Raw genomic sequence first — 15,737 nt, forward strand, 5'->3', positions numbered from 1 at the left:
TCCCTCCCTAAAATCTACTCTTCCTTTAATTCCCTCTTTTCCTTTCTATTTTCATTTTGAGTGAAGGGTATTTTTGTACTCATTTGTGTGTGTGTGTGTGTGTGTGCGCGCGTGTGTTGTGTATTCTTCCCATTGACCAGTTCAGATGAAATTGAGGCTCAGGTGTCAGCTGCCACCCCCCACTCCTTCCTCCTTCTTTGAACACCCATATCATGCATGATAATTCCCCCACCTTTCCTTTCCCTCTCCCCTCCTTAATATGTTCTTTTCCTCCTCCCTTTCCAGTTACTCTTTAAGATAGTCAAGATATAACAGAACCACTCTCAGGATCCATAGAAATCTCTGTCTCTGTATTCTGTATTCTGACTGGAAGAATAAATCACTGTGATTTTTCTCTTGGATTTCCAGATTAGGCTTCAGTCTGGTGCATTTTCCAGATCTGTTTGAAGAAATTTTTTTGGGGGGGGGAGGTATAACTTTCTATTTCCTACTGCTCTGCAATCTTCATTCCCTAGAATTGGTTTCATTTGTAACCCTATGTCTTCTATGCATTAAAAACGTTATTCAGAAAAGGGATCCATAGTCTTCACCTGACTGCCCAAAGGGTCTACGACAGAGGACAGGCTAAGAACACCTGCCTTAGACCTCCTAACATTGCCTGGAGATCAGTGGAGCACATGGGCTGTCGAGAAGCTGTCCTTAGCTCCAACTGGCCCACCTTTTTTGTTCCCACTTTGCACAATATCCTCTATGGTGATTCTCCTGATCTTCCAAGGACCTATGGTGCTGCCTGCCACGTTCCTCTTCCTTGCCCTTTAGGTGACCTACCATTCTGATTCTTTGGTGACTTTGGTATTCCATGACTCATAGTCATATCACCTCACTGGAAGAATGTTGATGTGACAAACACTAAAAATTGCAATCATCACTTATATCTGTGTAGCACTCTAGGGTTTGCAAAATGCCTTATGCTTATTAGCCCATGCATCTTCTACTGTAAAATTAGGGGAGCTGATTGAATGATGTCTAAGGATCCTTTCAGCTCTGATTTTGTGATTGTGTCTTTGGGGTAGGGGAGAAAACAAGCACTTATGAAGTGCCTACATTGTGCCAGGCACTGTGATAAGAACTGACAAACACTATCTCATTTGATTCAGGAAAGGGAGTCCACAGTGAAATCTCTGTTTGTGGGAAATGCTAAGCTTTTCTGGCAAATGGAATGCCAAGCTCCAGGAGAGGAAGGGTAGAGAAATCTGGAAAAGCTGTTTGAGCAGGAAGAAAAGCACCAGGAGTAGTGGTTTCAGTGAGTCTAAACCAGAACTTAACCTGTTCTGACATATTGAGGAGAGGTGACAGGGTGGGGAAAGGGAGCTGAGATCAAGGTCAGAGTTTGGTACACACTGGGGTTCCAGGTGGACAAGGGGATACAGTCAAAGACCAGCAAGTCTCTGGAGGTCAAGGTACCCACAATGGTAATACATAACAGCTGTGTACTGGAGTGGTTAGCATATAGGTCATGAGACCTGGACTTGAGTCCTAGCTACGATGTTTACTACCATCTGAGTTTCCGTTTCCTCATCTGTAAAATAGGGATAATACTTCTTGTTAGCCCTGCTTCACAGTTATTTTGGGAAAAGTACCCTCAAGCACTAGGTAAATGTGAACTGCTACTATGCTTCTACTACTACTACCACCACTGCTACCACCACTGCTATCACCACTGCTACCACCACTACTACCACCACTGCTACCACCACTGCTACCACTACTAATGCTACTACTTCTACTACTACCACCACCACTGCTACCACCACTGCTACCACCACTGCTACCACCACTGCTACCACTACTAATGCTACTACTTCTACTACTACCACCACCACTGCTACCACCACTGCTACCACCACTACTACCACTACTAATGCTACTACTTCTACTACTACCACCACCACTGCTACCACCACTGCTACCACCACTGCTACCACTACTAATGCTACTACTTCTACTACTACCACCACCACTGCTACCACCACTGCTACCACCACTGCTACTACTACTACTACCACTATTACTACTACCACTACTACTACCACCACTGCTACCACCACTGCTACCACCACTGCTACTACTACTACTACCACTACTACTACCACCACTGCTACCACCACTGCTACCACCACTGCTACTACTACTACTACCACTACTACTACCACCACTGCTACCACCACTGCTACCACTACTAATGCTACTACTTCTACTACTACTACCACCACTGCTACCACCACTGCTACCACTACTAATGCTACCACTTCTACTACTACCACCACCACCACCACCATCACCACTACAAACTGCTGACATTTGTGTATCATTTTATGGTTTTAAAAAAAAGCACTTGAACATCTGTTGCCATGAATCTGATCATTCCAAAAGCTGATCAAAAATAATCAAGGGTGAGCTAGGTAGTTGAAGTACTATTCTTCCCCTTTTTCAGATGAGGGATTTGAGGATCAGAGAAAGAAAATGACCTGTGGAAGGTTGCAGACATTTCAGATAACTGCTAATATTTCCAACAGACTCACGGTATAGAGTTTTAGCATTGTCATTGCTATTTTACACATGAGGATCCATGAATCTCTAGCAAGTCAAGTGACCTGCCAAAGGTCACAAAGTAAGAAAGGAAGGAAAGTAGGAAAGAAAGAAGGAAATACATTTATTAAGCATTTCCTATGTGTCAGTCACTGTGCTAAGACTTGGAATATAAATATAAGCAAAAAAAAATGTAGACTCTGCCCTCAGGAAGCTTATACTCTAGTGGAAGAAGATACAAAAGTGAGCTGAAAAACAAGGGGAGATGGGGAAGGGACTTGGCTCAGGATGTGGTTTTGAAATCCAGAAGCCATAGTAAGGCCTGGAGGGGTATGAAGGCCAGCTTGGATGCACCACTGAGGCTTCACGAAGAACTCAGCATTGGGAGAAGGGGGAGGCCTTACACATTGATGCTCCAGGTTGAGAAGGTCACAGAGGGGGTTGGATGTGTTAGGGTAAGGAAGTCCCAGGTTCTGGGGAAGCCAGAAAGAGGGCTTGAAGGAGAATGAAGGCTCACCTAGGCTAATGCAACAAAAGGAAGGCTCCAGGAAGAACATAGCAAATTAACAAATGAGCTTGGAGCCAAGCCAACTTCAATGCTTTTTTCTTTTTTTAACTTTAATTTTTAAAATTGACAAAAAACTATTTTTTTCTAACTGCCATCTCAACCCCTGCCTCTGTGTCACACACACACACACACACACACACACACACACACACACACACACCCTGAAAAGGAAGAAAAACAAAACCTTTATAAAATATGTACAGTCAAGCAAACCACATTTTTACATCCATTGGTCTTTCCGAGGGTCCTCTGGAGAACTTGGGTGTAGCTCTCTGTTGGATCTGAGTGCTTACCTTGATTCTGAATTCCCACTTCTCTTTTTCACGAGAAGGTCTCACCCCCTGAAGCTGCCATCATCCTCAGCTGATCATCTTCCCACCTGCACCTTCAGGTACTTCTGTTATGAACCAGTGGTTATCATTCTGGTTTCGGAGGTGGAGCCCTGGATCTCCAGAACTCACTGGGTCATATCGGGGAGGGAGAAAGGAACTCTCTTCTTCTCAGGGGCTCAGCTAGAACTCCTCCACTACCAGTCTGGACAGCAGGGTTCTCTGAAGGGGCCCAGGGGCCCATCTGAGACTTTCAGCTAATCTCAAGATATTTCTTGTGTTGTATTATTCTTCTTGATCCAGTGATCAAAGCTCTTTATTCCCTTTAAATTTATCAAATATTATTAAAATTAAATTTAATTCAAATTTATTAAATTTAAATATTATTAAATAATTAAATTTGTTTGGAATGTCATTTATACTTTGGTTCAATCATCTGGGCACCTACTACATGTCAGGTACAGTGCTAGGCACTGTGGATACAAAGACAAAGAGAGAAGGAAAAGCCTGGGCAGATCTGGTCATACAGGTCACTGAGCCTTTGGCTCCCAGGTAGGAGTGGGGCAAGGGGAAGGGAAAGGAGCAGGACCCAAAACCACCTCTTCATTGCTCTAGAAATTCATTCATTATGCAAACACTTATCAAGCAGATTCTATGTGCTCACCCCTATGCTTAGCAATGGGAGAGATATAAAGATTTTTTTAAAAAGATAGCCTCTTTTCTCAAGGAACTTAACAGTATAGTAGGGAAGATAAGATGGACACTCAGATAATACCAGAGTGAACATGATAAATATGTCAGGAAGGGAAAACCAAAATGCTATGAGGATTCACGGGAGGAAGGGGTCACTGGACTGGGAAGGGATTGTGAGGGTGGGCCAGGATCAAGGAAAATTTGGTGGACGGTAGTGTTTTAAACTGGACTTTGAAGGACTACATAATTTCAATAGTTCAGAAATAAGAAGGAATTATATTATGTTGTAAACTCTACTAGCCTATGAGTACCATGAGCTCAGGGACCGTGTCTCATTTACCTCTGTATATCCCCCACGTAGGTGTTCAATAAATGTTTGAGTAAAGAGCCCTATTAGAGTCAGAAAGACAGTCCTGTCTCTGACACATATTGGATGTGTAACCCTGGGCAAGTTATTTAATCTCTCAGTGTCCTAGTCAACTCTTGAGATTTTAAATGGCAAAATCATTGCAGATCTGTATTAATAGAGGGAACTACTTCACCAGAAGTTGCCAACATCAATGTAAATATGAACCCAATAAATAAATAGGAAAGAAGGAAATTAGGGAGGGAAAGAGGTAGGAAATGAAGAAGAGAGGGAGGAAATGAGGAAGGGAAAGGGGAGGAAGAAAGAAATGGAGGGAGGAAGAGCCAGAGGGAGGGGGAGGGGAGGAAAGAAGGAAGGAAAGGAGGATAGAAGAGGGAGAAAGGAAGGAATGGAGAAGAAAGGAGGGAGGGAGAGAAGAAGGGAGGACTTAGATTTGGTTGCTGTGCTCCACTCCTTGCATACATTGCCTGGGCCTATTTTCTGAGTAGATTTTCACCTAGCTACGAACCTGATGGGGGTGCAAGGTTTAGTTAGTTCCTATGCTTCATCCCCTTAAACCAATATTTCTCTCCCTTCTTTGTTGGCTGAGCTCCCAGGGCAATTAGATGGTGAATTGATCTACTGAGAAGGAGATGGGTATGTTGGGAAATATTCAACAGTCTTTTAAGACAACAGCTGGTGAAGCCTTGGCTGCAAGTCTTTCCTCTCCATATCAGAAAGTTCCTCCAAATTTAGTGGGTCGGTCCCAGCCCCCTCCCACCCCTCCTTTAGGGTGCTTGTTTGTCTGGAAGCCAAGCTGGCAAACTAGCAATTAACCCAGTGGTACCATCAGGGTGACAGAATGGAATGAGGCAATGAGACTGTAACCCTTGACTTCCTGGAGAGGGGGATGGGTGCACTCAAACATGTTAGATTCCACAGGCTTGGGGGATGTATGACAGTGGGTTACCAAGGTAGGTCCCCTATCCTCCCTTTTGCTTCTTCCTCTTTTTTATTTTTTAAAATTTTAGTTTTGTTTCTAAAACTCATCCCTGAATGAATTTCACTTGCTGGTAACAGTTAGCTTTGTGTTAAATGCTAAGCATAATCCTTTCCCCATTCCTCTGCACTTGGACTAGAAACAGCCTAGCCAAGCAGTTAATCACAAGCTATTGTCTGAGCTAGGAAGGCTGTAGTTAGAGCTTCAGCTACCATTTTCCACTCTTGTATAAAATATGGCACTTGAGAAATGGGGAATATCTATCGTACAAAATGCAGGCAGGTTTAGGGGAGGAAGGTGGGATTTTCATTTGTTCCTGTGGAGACCTGGAGCTGTTGAGACTTGAGTCCCACATAATTCTGTAGATAAAGTTCAAAATCTATCAGACCACTTAAGCAGGTGGCCAGTTTTTTATCTTTGTATCACTAGTGCTTAGCATGGGGTCTTGCACATAGTAAGGACTTAATAAATATTTCTTGTTTTACATTTAATTTTAATTTTATGTTTTCTCAATTATGTGTAAACAAAAATTTTTAGTATTTTATTTTTTCCCCAAATATATGTAAAAACAAATTTAACATTCACTTTTTAGAATTGTGAGTTTCCAGTTCTCTCCCTCCCTCCCCCACTATCCCCTCCTTACTAAGACAAGCAATTTTATATAGATTATATATATTTAGTCATACAAAACATTTCCATATTAGTCATGTTGAAAAAGGAAATGCAGACGAAAAACACCCAAGAATAATAAAGTTTTAAAAGTATGTTTCAATTTGTATTCAGACCCTATCAGTTCTTTGGAAGTGGATAGCTTTTTTCATCATATATCCTTCGGAACTGTCTTGGATTATTGTCTCGCTGAGAAGAGCTACGTCATATCACTGCACAATGTTGCTGTTACTGTGTATGATGTTCTCCTGGTTCTGCTCACTTCACTCAGCATCAGCTTGTGTAAATGCTTCCAGGTTTTTCTGAAACCATCCTGCTTGTCATTTCTTATAGCACAACAGCATTCTATCACAATCATATGCCACAACTTGTTCAATCATTCCCAATTGATAGGTATCCCCTCAATTTTCACTTCTTTGCTATCACAAAAAGAGCTGCTATAAATATTTTTTTGTATGGATGGATCATTTTCTTTTTCTTTGACCTCTTTGGAGTACAGACTTAGTAGTGGCATTGCTAGGTCAAAAGGGTATGTAGTTTTATAGCCCTTTGGGCATAATTCCAAATTGCTCTCAGAATGGTTGGATTAGTTCACAACTCCATCAACAATGCACTAGTGTCCTCGTTTTTACATATCCCCTCCAACATTTGCCATTTTCCTTTTCTGTAATATTAGCCAATCTGATAGGTATAAGATGGTACCTCAGAGTTGTTTTAATTTGCATTTTTCTCAATAGTGATTTAGAGCATTTTTTCATGTAATGATAGATAGCCTTGATTTTTTTTCTCCTGAAAATTACTTGTTCATATTTTTTGATCCTTTACCAATTGGGGAATGATTTGTATTCTTAGAAATTTGACTCAGTTCTCTATATATTTGAGAAATTAGGACTTTATCAAAGAAACTAGCTGTAAACATTTCCCCATTTTCCTGCTGCCCTTCTAAATTTGACTGCATTGGTTTTATTTGTGAAAGCCCTTTTAAATTTGATGTAATAAAAATATTCATTTTATATTCCATAATGCTCTCAATCTCTTATTTGCATAAATTCTTCCCTTCTTCATAAAATCTGACAGATAAAATAGTCAATGATCCTCTAGTTTCCTTATATCACCCTTTATGTCTAAAGCATGTACCATTTTGACTTTATATTGGTAAATGCTGTGAGACATGTCTATACCAATGTTCTGCTGAACTGTTTTCCAGTTTTCCCAGACATTTTTGTCAAATAGTGATTTCTTGTCCCCAAATCTTGGATCTTTGGGTTTGTCAAACACTAGATTTCTATGGCCATTTACTACTGGATATTTTGCTCATAATCTATTCCACTGCTCCACCATTCTATTTCTTAGCCAGTACCAGATTGTTTTAATGATTACTGCTTTGTAATGCTTTGAGATCTTGTAATGCTAAGCCATTTTCCTTCACATTTTTTTCATTGATTACTTTGATATTTTTGACATTTTGCTCTTTCAGATGAATTTTGTTATTATTTTTTCTAGCTCTATAAAATAATTGGCAATTTGACAGGTATGACACTGAATAAGTAAATTAATTTAGGTAGAATTGTCATTTTCATTATATTAGCTCAGTCTACCTGCAAGCAATTAATATTTCTCCAGTTGTTTATATCTGACTTTACTGTGTGAAGTGTTTTGTGAGAGTGTTCATATAGCTCCTGGGATTGTCTTGGTAGGTAGACTCCCAAGTATTTTATATTGTCAGCAGTTATTTTAAATGGAATTTATCTTTCTATCTCTTCCTGTTGGACTCTGTAACATATAGAAATGCTAATGATTTGCATGGATTTATTTTATATCTTGTAACTTTGTTGAAGTTGCTAATTATTTCAACTAGTTTTTTAGTTGATTCTGTGGGATTCTCTAAGTATACCATTTTATTGTCTGCAAAGAGTGATAGTTTTGTATCCTTATTGCCTGTTTTTATTCCTTCAATTTCTTTTTGTCTCTTATTTCTAGAACAATATTGAATAATAGCAGTGATAATGGGCATCCTTTCTTCACCCCTGATCTTATTAGAAGGGCTTCTAGCTGATCCCCATTACAGATAATGCTTGCTAATGGTTTTAGAGAGATGATATTTGTCATTTTAAGGAAAGCTCCATTTATTCCTATGCTTTTTAGTGTTTCTAATAGAAATATGTGTTGTATTTTGTCAAAAACTTTTTCTACATCTATTATTATGTGAATTTTGTTGGTTATAAATTTTGTTGGTTATTTGAATTTTGTTGAATTGAACTCCCGCAGTTCTTTCTATGCTTATTAGTCTTGGCAAGTAGTTTGACTAATGGTAATAAGGCCAAAGATGCATACTTCCAAGGCATCTGGTGGCATAATGGCTAGAGCACTGGGCCTGGAATCAGGAAGACCTGAGTTCAAATCTAGCCTTAGACAATTACTAGCTGTGTGACCCTCAGCAAATATCTTAAGCTGTCTGCCTAGGTTTACTGAACTGTAAAGTGGAGCTAATGATAGTACCTACCTTGAAGGGCTGTTGTGAGAACCAAATGAGAAAACATTTATGGGGGGAAAAATACTTAGGACAGTACTTGGCACAGTAGGTGCTATATAAATGCCTATTACCTTCCCTTTACCCTGCTATGAGTCATCTTTTCTCATATGTTCCAATTTTTCTTTTTCTGAAGCCAGGTACTTTTAGACCCCTGGTTTATGCCTGTGCTAGCCTGCCAGGATAGTAAGGCTGATTCCAGAGTGCTTTTATACACCTAGTAACTAAATGAAAGTCAAGTTCCAACCAAATGATCTCTGAGGTTCACTTCTGGGATACTACAGGCAGGGAAGCTACTTGAGCAAAGTCAGGTAAAAATTCATGGCAGAGGCTAGAACCCAAGACTCCTGTGTCTCAGATCAATATTTTTCCTTCACAATATAAGAGTTAACAAACATTAAGCACCTACTATGTGCCAGACACTGTGCTGAGTTCTGGAGATGCAAAGAAAAGCATGAGACAGTCCCTCTCTTCAGGGAACTCATAGTCTAATGGGGGAGATAACATTGAAAAAGAAGCTGGAAAGGAGGGAGAAGGGGAAGACGTGAAAAAGTTCTGCAGCCAATTTTTAAGTTGATTTCATTTCGAAGAATGATGAGTTTTTGGAGATGATAAAGTAGAGAAGATCCAAGGGTTTCTGATTTGAAATCAGAAGACTTGGATTCAAATTCTGACTTCATTACTTATTCCTTGTGTGACTTTGGGCAAATCAATTTCCCTTCCCCAGACTTGTTCCTTTATCTATAAAGTGAGAAGGTTCAATTCCAGAAACATGTTAACATGAGCAAAGTACTATACTAGGTGCTGGGCATACAAAGGCAAGAATGATACAGTCCCTATGCTTGTGGAGCTTATATACTTCTGAGGAAGAGAGGTAGACTTTATACTGATAAGGATAATGAAATATGATGATGAGGTGAATGTACTTACAAAAGGGGGCTCAGGGAAAGTTTCATGTGGGAAGTAGCCTCTAAACCAAGTCTTTAAAGAAGATTCAGATTCTAAGGAGTGGAAGTGAAGAAGGAATGGGGACACAGAGGTGAGCCATTCATGTAAAACAACCATGATCCAGTTTTGATTAGACCAGAGGATTTGCAAAGTCCTTCCAAGCTGTATATCCTACGATCCTATGGTTACCACATTACAATCCATCCTTGTCCTTGTGTCCGTGCCAGCATTATCTCTTTGCCTGGGAGCTATGAGGAATTATGATTAAGATAGAGTTGTAAATGGCCACAACTTTGTTATCTTTGAAAGACTGTGGAGAATAGGAAAGGTACTACAAGACTAGAGAAAGGCATACCCTTCAACTTTCAAAAAAGAAAAGAGAATGTAGTTTGTAATCTAATAGCCAGAAGTCTGGCAAAATTCTGGAACATGGGCAGGGACTATTATTACATTTTTGTCTCCGCATTTCCAGTGCCTAGCACAGTGCCTTGTGGTCTGAAGTCCTGGGTTCAAGTTCTTACTCCCCCTTGTTAGGTATGACTTGATTTGTCTTTTTAGCTCCAGATATTCCTCAGTTTGACCCTATATAAAACTAGAATAATACTTCCATTATCTACCTCACGAGAATATTCCCAAGAGAGAACTTTGTGAGCTTTCAAGTACTTTATAAATGTAGTTATTAATCTATCAATATACATTTATTAAGTGCCTCCTATATACCAGGCACTGTGCTAAGTACTGGAGATATAAATTGGCAAAAACCAATTCCTGCCCTCATGCAGCTCACAATCTAGTTTCCAGTACTAGGTCTTCAACAGTTCATGGCTCACTAGCCCGATGAAGCTTTCACTAAGTATTCCAGCAGGAAGGGATACACTGACCCTTTAAACTAACACAGCACTCACTTTGTGCCTTAATTTTATTGCACTTGCTCATCTGCTATTGTATTATATTAGTGGGGGCTAGTCTTATACTCCATGAGGGCAGGGACTATGGCTGTGCCAATTTAGTCCAATTCAGTAAGCATTTATTAAACACTATGCCCAAGGCATATGTTGGAGCAGCTAGGTGGCACAGTGGATTGAGTACCAGGCCTGGAGTCAGGAAAATCTGAGTTTAAATGCAGCCTCAGATACTTACTAGCTGTGTGACCCGGGTAAGTCACTTAACCCTGTTTGCCTCAGTTTCCACATCTGTCAAGTGAAATGGAGAAGGAAGTGGCAAACCAGTCCAGTAACTTTACCAAGAAAACCCCAAATGGGGACACAAAGAATCAAACATGACTGAAATAACAACAAGAAAATGTTCAAGGCACTGGGGGATATAAAGATCCCCCCAAAAAAGACCACCTGCCTTTGAGAAGCTTTCATTCTGGAAGAATACAATATGTATATAGATAAGCAAAAACTAGATAATTTCAGGAGAGAGCCCTAACAATGGGGGTGAGATGGGGGTAGTATGCCCAGGGGAGGCTTCTTAAAGGAAGTCCCAGCTACACTGAGCCTAGAATGAAGCAGGAGACAGAAAGAGGTGAGTACATTCTGTGCTTCACTTCTCATTCGATCATCCTCTCTTGTCATCTTGCCATCTTCCCTGACATCACACAACCCTGCTTCCACATTCTGCTTAGGGCTGTCATGAAAGCAATGTTATGACTGTTTTTGAAAAGGGCATGTTAAGAGATGCCCTATAATCATTAATTCACCATCCCTATGACTCTGTGACTCCCCACACAGTTCCTTCCTGGGCTGCTACTCTGATAGATGTTGACAGGACTGTGCTGCTTTCATATTTATATCCTCAACACTTATAGCAGTGCTTAATATAAATATGTTCTTAATAAAGGCAGTTAGGTGGTACAGTGGATAGAGTGCTGGACTTGGAGTCAGGAAGACCTGAGTTCAAATCCTGCCTGAGACTTTGACTACCTGTATGACCAGGCAAGTAATTTAATCTCTGTAAAGTGGGGAGAACAACAGCACCTGCCTCACCAGCTTGTTGTGAGAATTTAATGAGATAACACGTATAAAGCACTATATACCTGCTAGCTTCTATTTATTACTAATGTTTTTTCATTCATTCATTCATTTCAGGAATAGGAGACAGAAGGTGGAATGTTTAATTCAGGGAAGTTAGAAAGTCAGCCTGGCTAGAATGTAGAGTGTATAAGGAGAAGGTAGGTGAGATAAGTTTGGAAACACAGGTGAGAGCCTGATTCTGGAAGGTTTTAAACACCAGACTGAGGAGTTTCTCTTTTATCCTAGAGGTAATAGGGAGTCACTGAAGCTTATGGAGTGGGGGAGTGATGTGGTTGGATGTCATAGAAATATTAGTTTGGTAGTATAAAAGATGGCTTGGAGAAGAGAAAGGATGGAAGCAAGGAGATCAATTAGAAAGTTATTACAACAGTCCAGGAGAGAGGTAATGAGAGTCTAAACAAGGGTGATCTCTGATGAAGATTTCTATCTTCATATCCTAGGCTTTCTTGTATCTCTCAAAAGATTTTATTGTCACAGATCTTTCCCTGGCAATAGTAACTGTTGAGTTGATTTATTTTGTTTCATTTTATTTTCCCATTTAATTCCTAAAAGAGTTTTTATGTTCAGCCCCACCCTAGGTGAATGAAGAAAAGAAGGCAAGTTCCTTTGACCTTGATCCAGAGGGTCAATTTGAAGAACCCTTCAAATTTCCCTGGGGGTCTGGTGAACTGGCAGCAAAGAGAGAGGAAGGGACCCTGTGGGAAAGGAAACTGAGAAACTATTTGGAAACAGCCTCTTGGGAGATTTCTCCACAGAAGCTATTCCATCCTCCTCCCATTTAGTTTCCACTGGTCCTGTGGAGGAAAGGGAGGCAGGAGAGTAACACAATGTCCTGGCTTGTCAGATGGGAAGAGGAACTGCTTCATAGCTTGGACAAATGCACTAAAACACAAATAAGTTTTCATCTTTAGCCAGCACTTGCCTCCTGATGGCTAAAACAACATGGATGCAAGCTAGAAGGAACTAGGTTTCTCAGCAGGATCCTCCAAATGACATCATTCCCAGTCACTGCCAAAGAATACACAAATTCATGAGCAATTTTAATTGAAAACATTTTCAAAGGCTTCCTGGTTTCCCTGTTTGGGAGGGCAGAGAAGCCTATACAATTTTTCATTCATTACGGTACCTGGAGCACAGTGTTCATAGCTACCTCACTAATTCAAGATACATGATTTCATCCAAGTGAGTACTGCCTTTGCTAAAGCTGACTGCAACCCTTGCAGGCCTCAGGGAATGGTTTAATGAATTGCTGAGGTTGGAAATGTGGTCACCTGGTGGCTAAACTTCTGGACATGAGCCTCTTTGCACTGAGGGAGTCAGCCTGTACTCAAATTCATTGTTGGTTATAGAAGCTAAGTCATTCTGACTTGGAGTGCCTTACTGGAGTTTTAGCTCTTCATGATGAAATAGAAGAGAAGGATGTTGGCAGAGGGAAAGGCACATCTCCTTTTAAGTGGGATTAAATGAGATTGTGAAATGCTTTGCAAATCTTAAAGAGCCATATAAATATAAACATTAGCCATTATTATCTGCTTTGAGGGATTCAGGATCTCAAAGGCATGGGCACCGCCTCCACGGGTACAGACCCAAAACCCTTGAGGCCTTCTCACCTCATCCATGTCCTCCTGTAAATCGTCATAGAAGATATGCCCAATGCACTAGAGATCTATGGTCAGTTCAATAAGCTATAGACAATCTGTGCAGCTCTGGGTCTATCTGGTTCTCTAATATCTTTTTTCTATCCATACACAACCTCTCTAATATCATTGACACTAAATATTGAAGAAAAGTCATCACTGGTAACATGCCACAGCCCTATAACTAGCAAATCAAGTCAAGTAGCATTTATTAAGCACCTAGTATGTGGCAGGCATTGTGCTAAATTCTGGAGATACACAAGAAAGGCAAAAGACTTTCCCACTCTCAGAGGAGTTCTCAATCTAATAGGGAAGACAACAGGAAAACAATCATGTGCACACAAGATATAGCCAGGATAAATGGAAGGTAAGGAATAAAGGGAAGTTACTAGGCACTAGCATTAAAGGGGGACCAAGAAAGGCTTTTGTGAAGGAAGTGAGAGCTTAGCTGGAATGGGAGACAGTGAGGCCAGGAGCTGAAGGTGAAGCAGAGAATGCCAGGCTTGGGGAATAGCTAATGACAATGCAGAGTGGAGAAATAGAACATCTTGTTCAAGCAACAAAGTTGGGTGACAAGTAGACACCAAAGGTGGATAAGCAGCCCTAAAGGGCTAAGCAAACCTTCACATAAGAGATGCTAGAAAGATGAAAATTTAAACAGAGATGGGAAGAACTAGGGAGGATAAAAGTATTTCATCATAGGACCATAGATTTAGAGCTGGAGAGGAACCTTAAAGGTGCTTATAGAGGCTGACGAGATCAGTGACTAACCCAAAGTTGCGTGGGTAGTGACAGCACTGGAATGCAAACTTATGCCCTCTGACTCCAAATCTAGTGATCTTTCCATTGCACTGCATTGCCTCCTAATCAAAGGCATGAAGGTAGGAAGCACAAGACATAGACAGGGAATAGGGAGTTGGTAGTAGCACAAAGTAAATACATAAGCACAGAAAGGTGGCAGAAAATAAGACTGAGGTGAGATGGTAGAAAGCTTTGAATGCTGGGTTAAGGATTCCAATTGTCCATAGGAACATGTTCCCAATAGTTACTAGGAAAGAAGATAGAATAGGAAGTGATAGAGTTATATCTCTTCTTATTCCCTATCTCTCCTCCAGCTGCCTATATACAAAATAAGAAACAGTGGATCTCAAAAACTTTACAAAAGAACTCAGTCTCAGCTCTGGTTTTGACCTAAATCAGGTTTAAGTAAGTGCTTAACTTAAGTAAGTGCATGAAGGAGCAAGTAAGTGTTTAGAAGCTTAGAAATATTTCTTGTCCCAAAACGAAGAGTCAAGGGAATGAAGTTATCATAAAAGCCCCACTGAATACAGGAAGTCAACTCTAAAAACAACACACACAAAAAACCCCAAAACCAAAACTCAGATTGTCTTAGCACAGTATTCTTTTTTTTAAAAAATAGCTGTATCCTCACTACCAATTGAATTAAAATGATCTGGGTTGTGCCTAAGTTTTTTAGACTCTGAAGAGTTAGTGTAATAAAATCTCTTTTGAAGATACCCTGTGTCTGATACCAGTGTTACTTCCACACGTCACTGCGATAGGAAGTTCCAGAGATTTAGGTCAAAATTTCGTACCTCCCCTGAAGTGGGTGGGTTTGGGATCTGTGTACAATATCAAGGTTACATATCAGCTAAACTTTTACTAAGTTTCTTCAGGAATCCTTTATCTATTGACTTTATGTACAAACTGCCTCCTCCACAGTTCTTTTAGAAATTGTTTCAGCAGCAGAGTTTAAAGTTACAGAAGCTAAACTTGCAACAGAACATTTGGAAAAGTAACTGAAACAAGAGAATTAAACCATGTTCATCCTACTCAGCATCAGATAATTCAGGCAGTTGGTCAAGATGAGCTGCCAGGTGCATGCAGGTGGTCTTTGGTCTGGTTCAGATCAGGCTCCCAAGCTAGCAGAGTAGAGAAAGAAAAGGAGTATTTATGGCTGCTATTAGAAATAAGCCAACTCTGAGGGCAGCGAGGTGGTGCAGTGGATAGAATGTTGGGCCTGGAGTCAGGAAGACCTGAGTTCCAATATGACCTCAGATATTTAATAGATGTGTGACCCTAGGTCAAGTCACTTAACCTCTGTCTGCCTCAGTTTCCTCATCTGTGAAATGAGCTAGAGAGGGAGATGGCAAACCACTCCAGTTATCTTTGCCAAGAAAATTCCAAAGGGGGTCACGAAGAGTCGGATATGACTGAAATGACTAAACAACAAAACTTGGGCTGCTATGCTGCTCTTGTTACCATACTCATTAGCGTGAATAAGAAGTGATGTGGCCATTGTTTCTCAGCAAAAAAGATTGGACTGAAGGAAATCAGATTGCTTACATCCATGGACGGGAAGGCAGGAGACAGGAAAGGTGACCCCAGA

This window comes from Notamacropus eugenii, chromosome 5 (assembly GCF_028372415.1).
Source record: "Notamacropus eugenii isolate mMacEug1 chromosome 5, mMacEug1.pri_v2, whole genome shotgun sequence".
Taxonomy (NCBI): Eukaryota; Metazoa; Chordata; class Mammalia; order Diprotodontia; family Macropodidae; genus Notamacropus; species Notamacropus eugenii.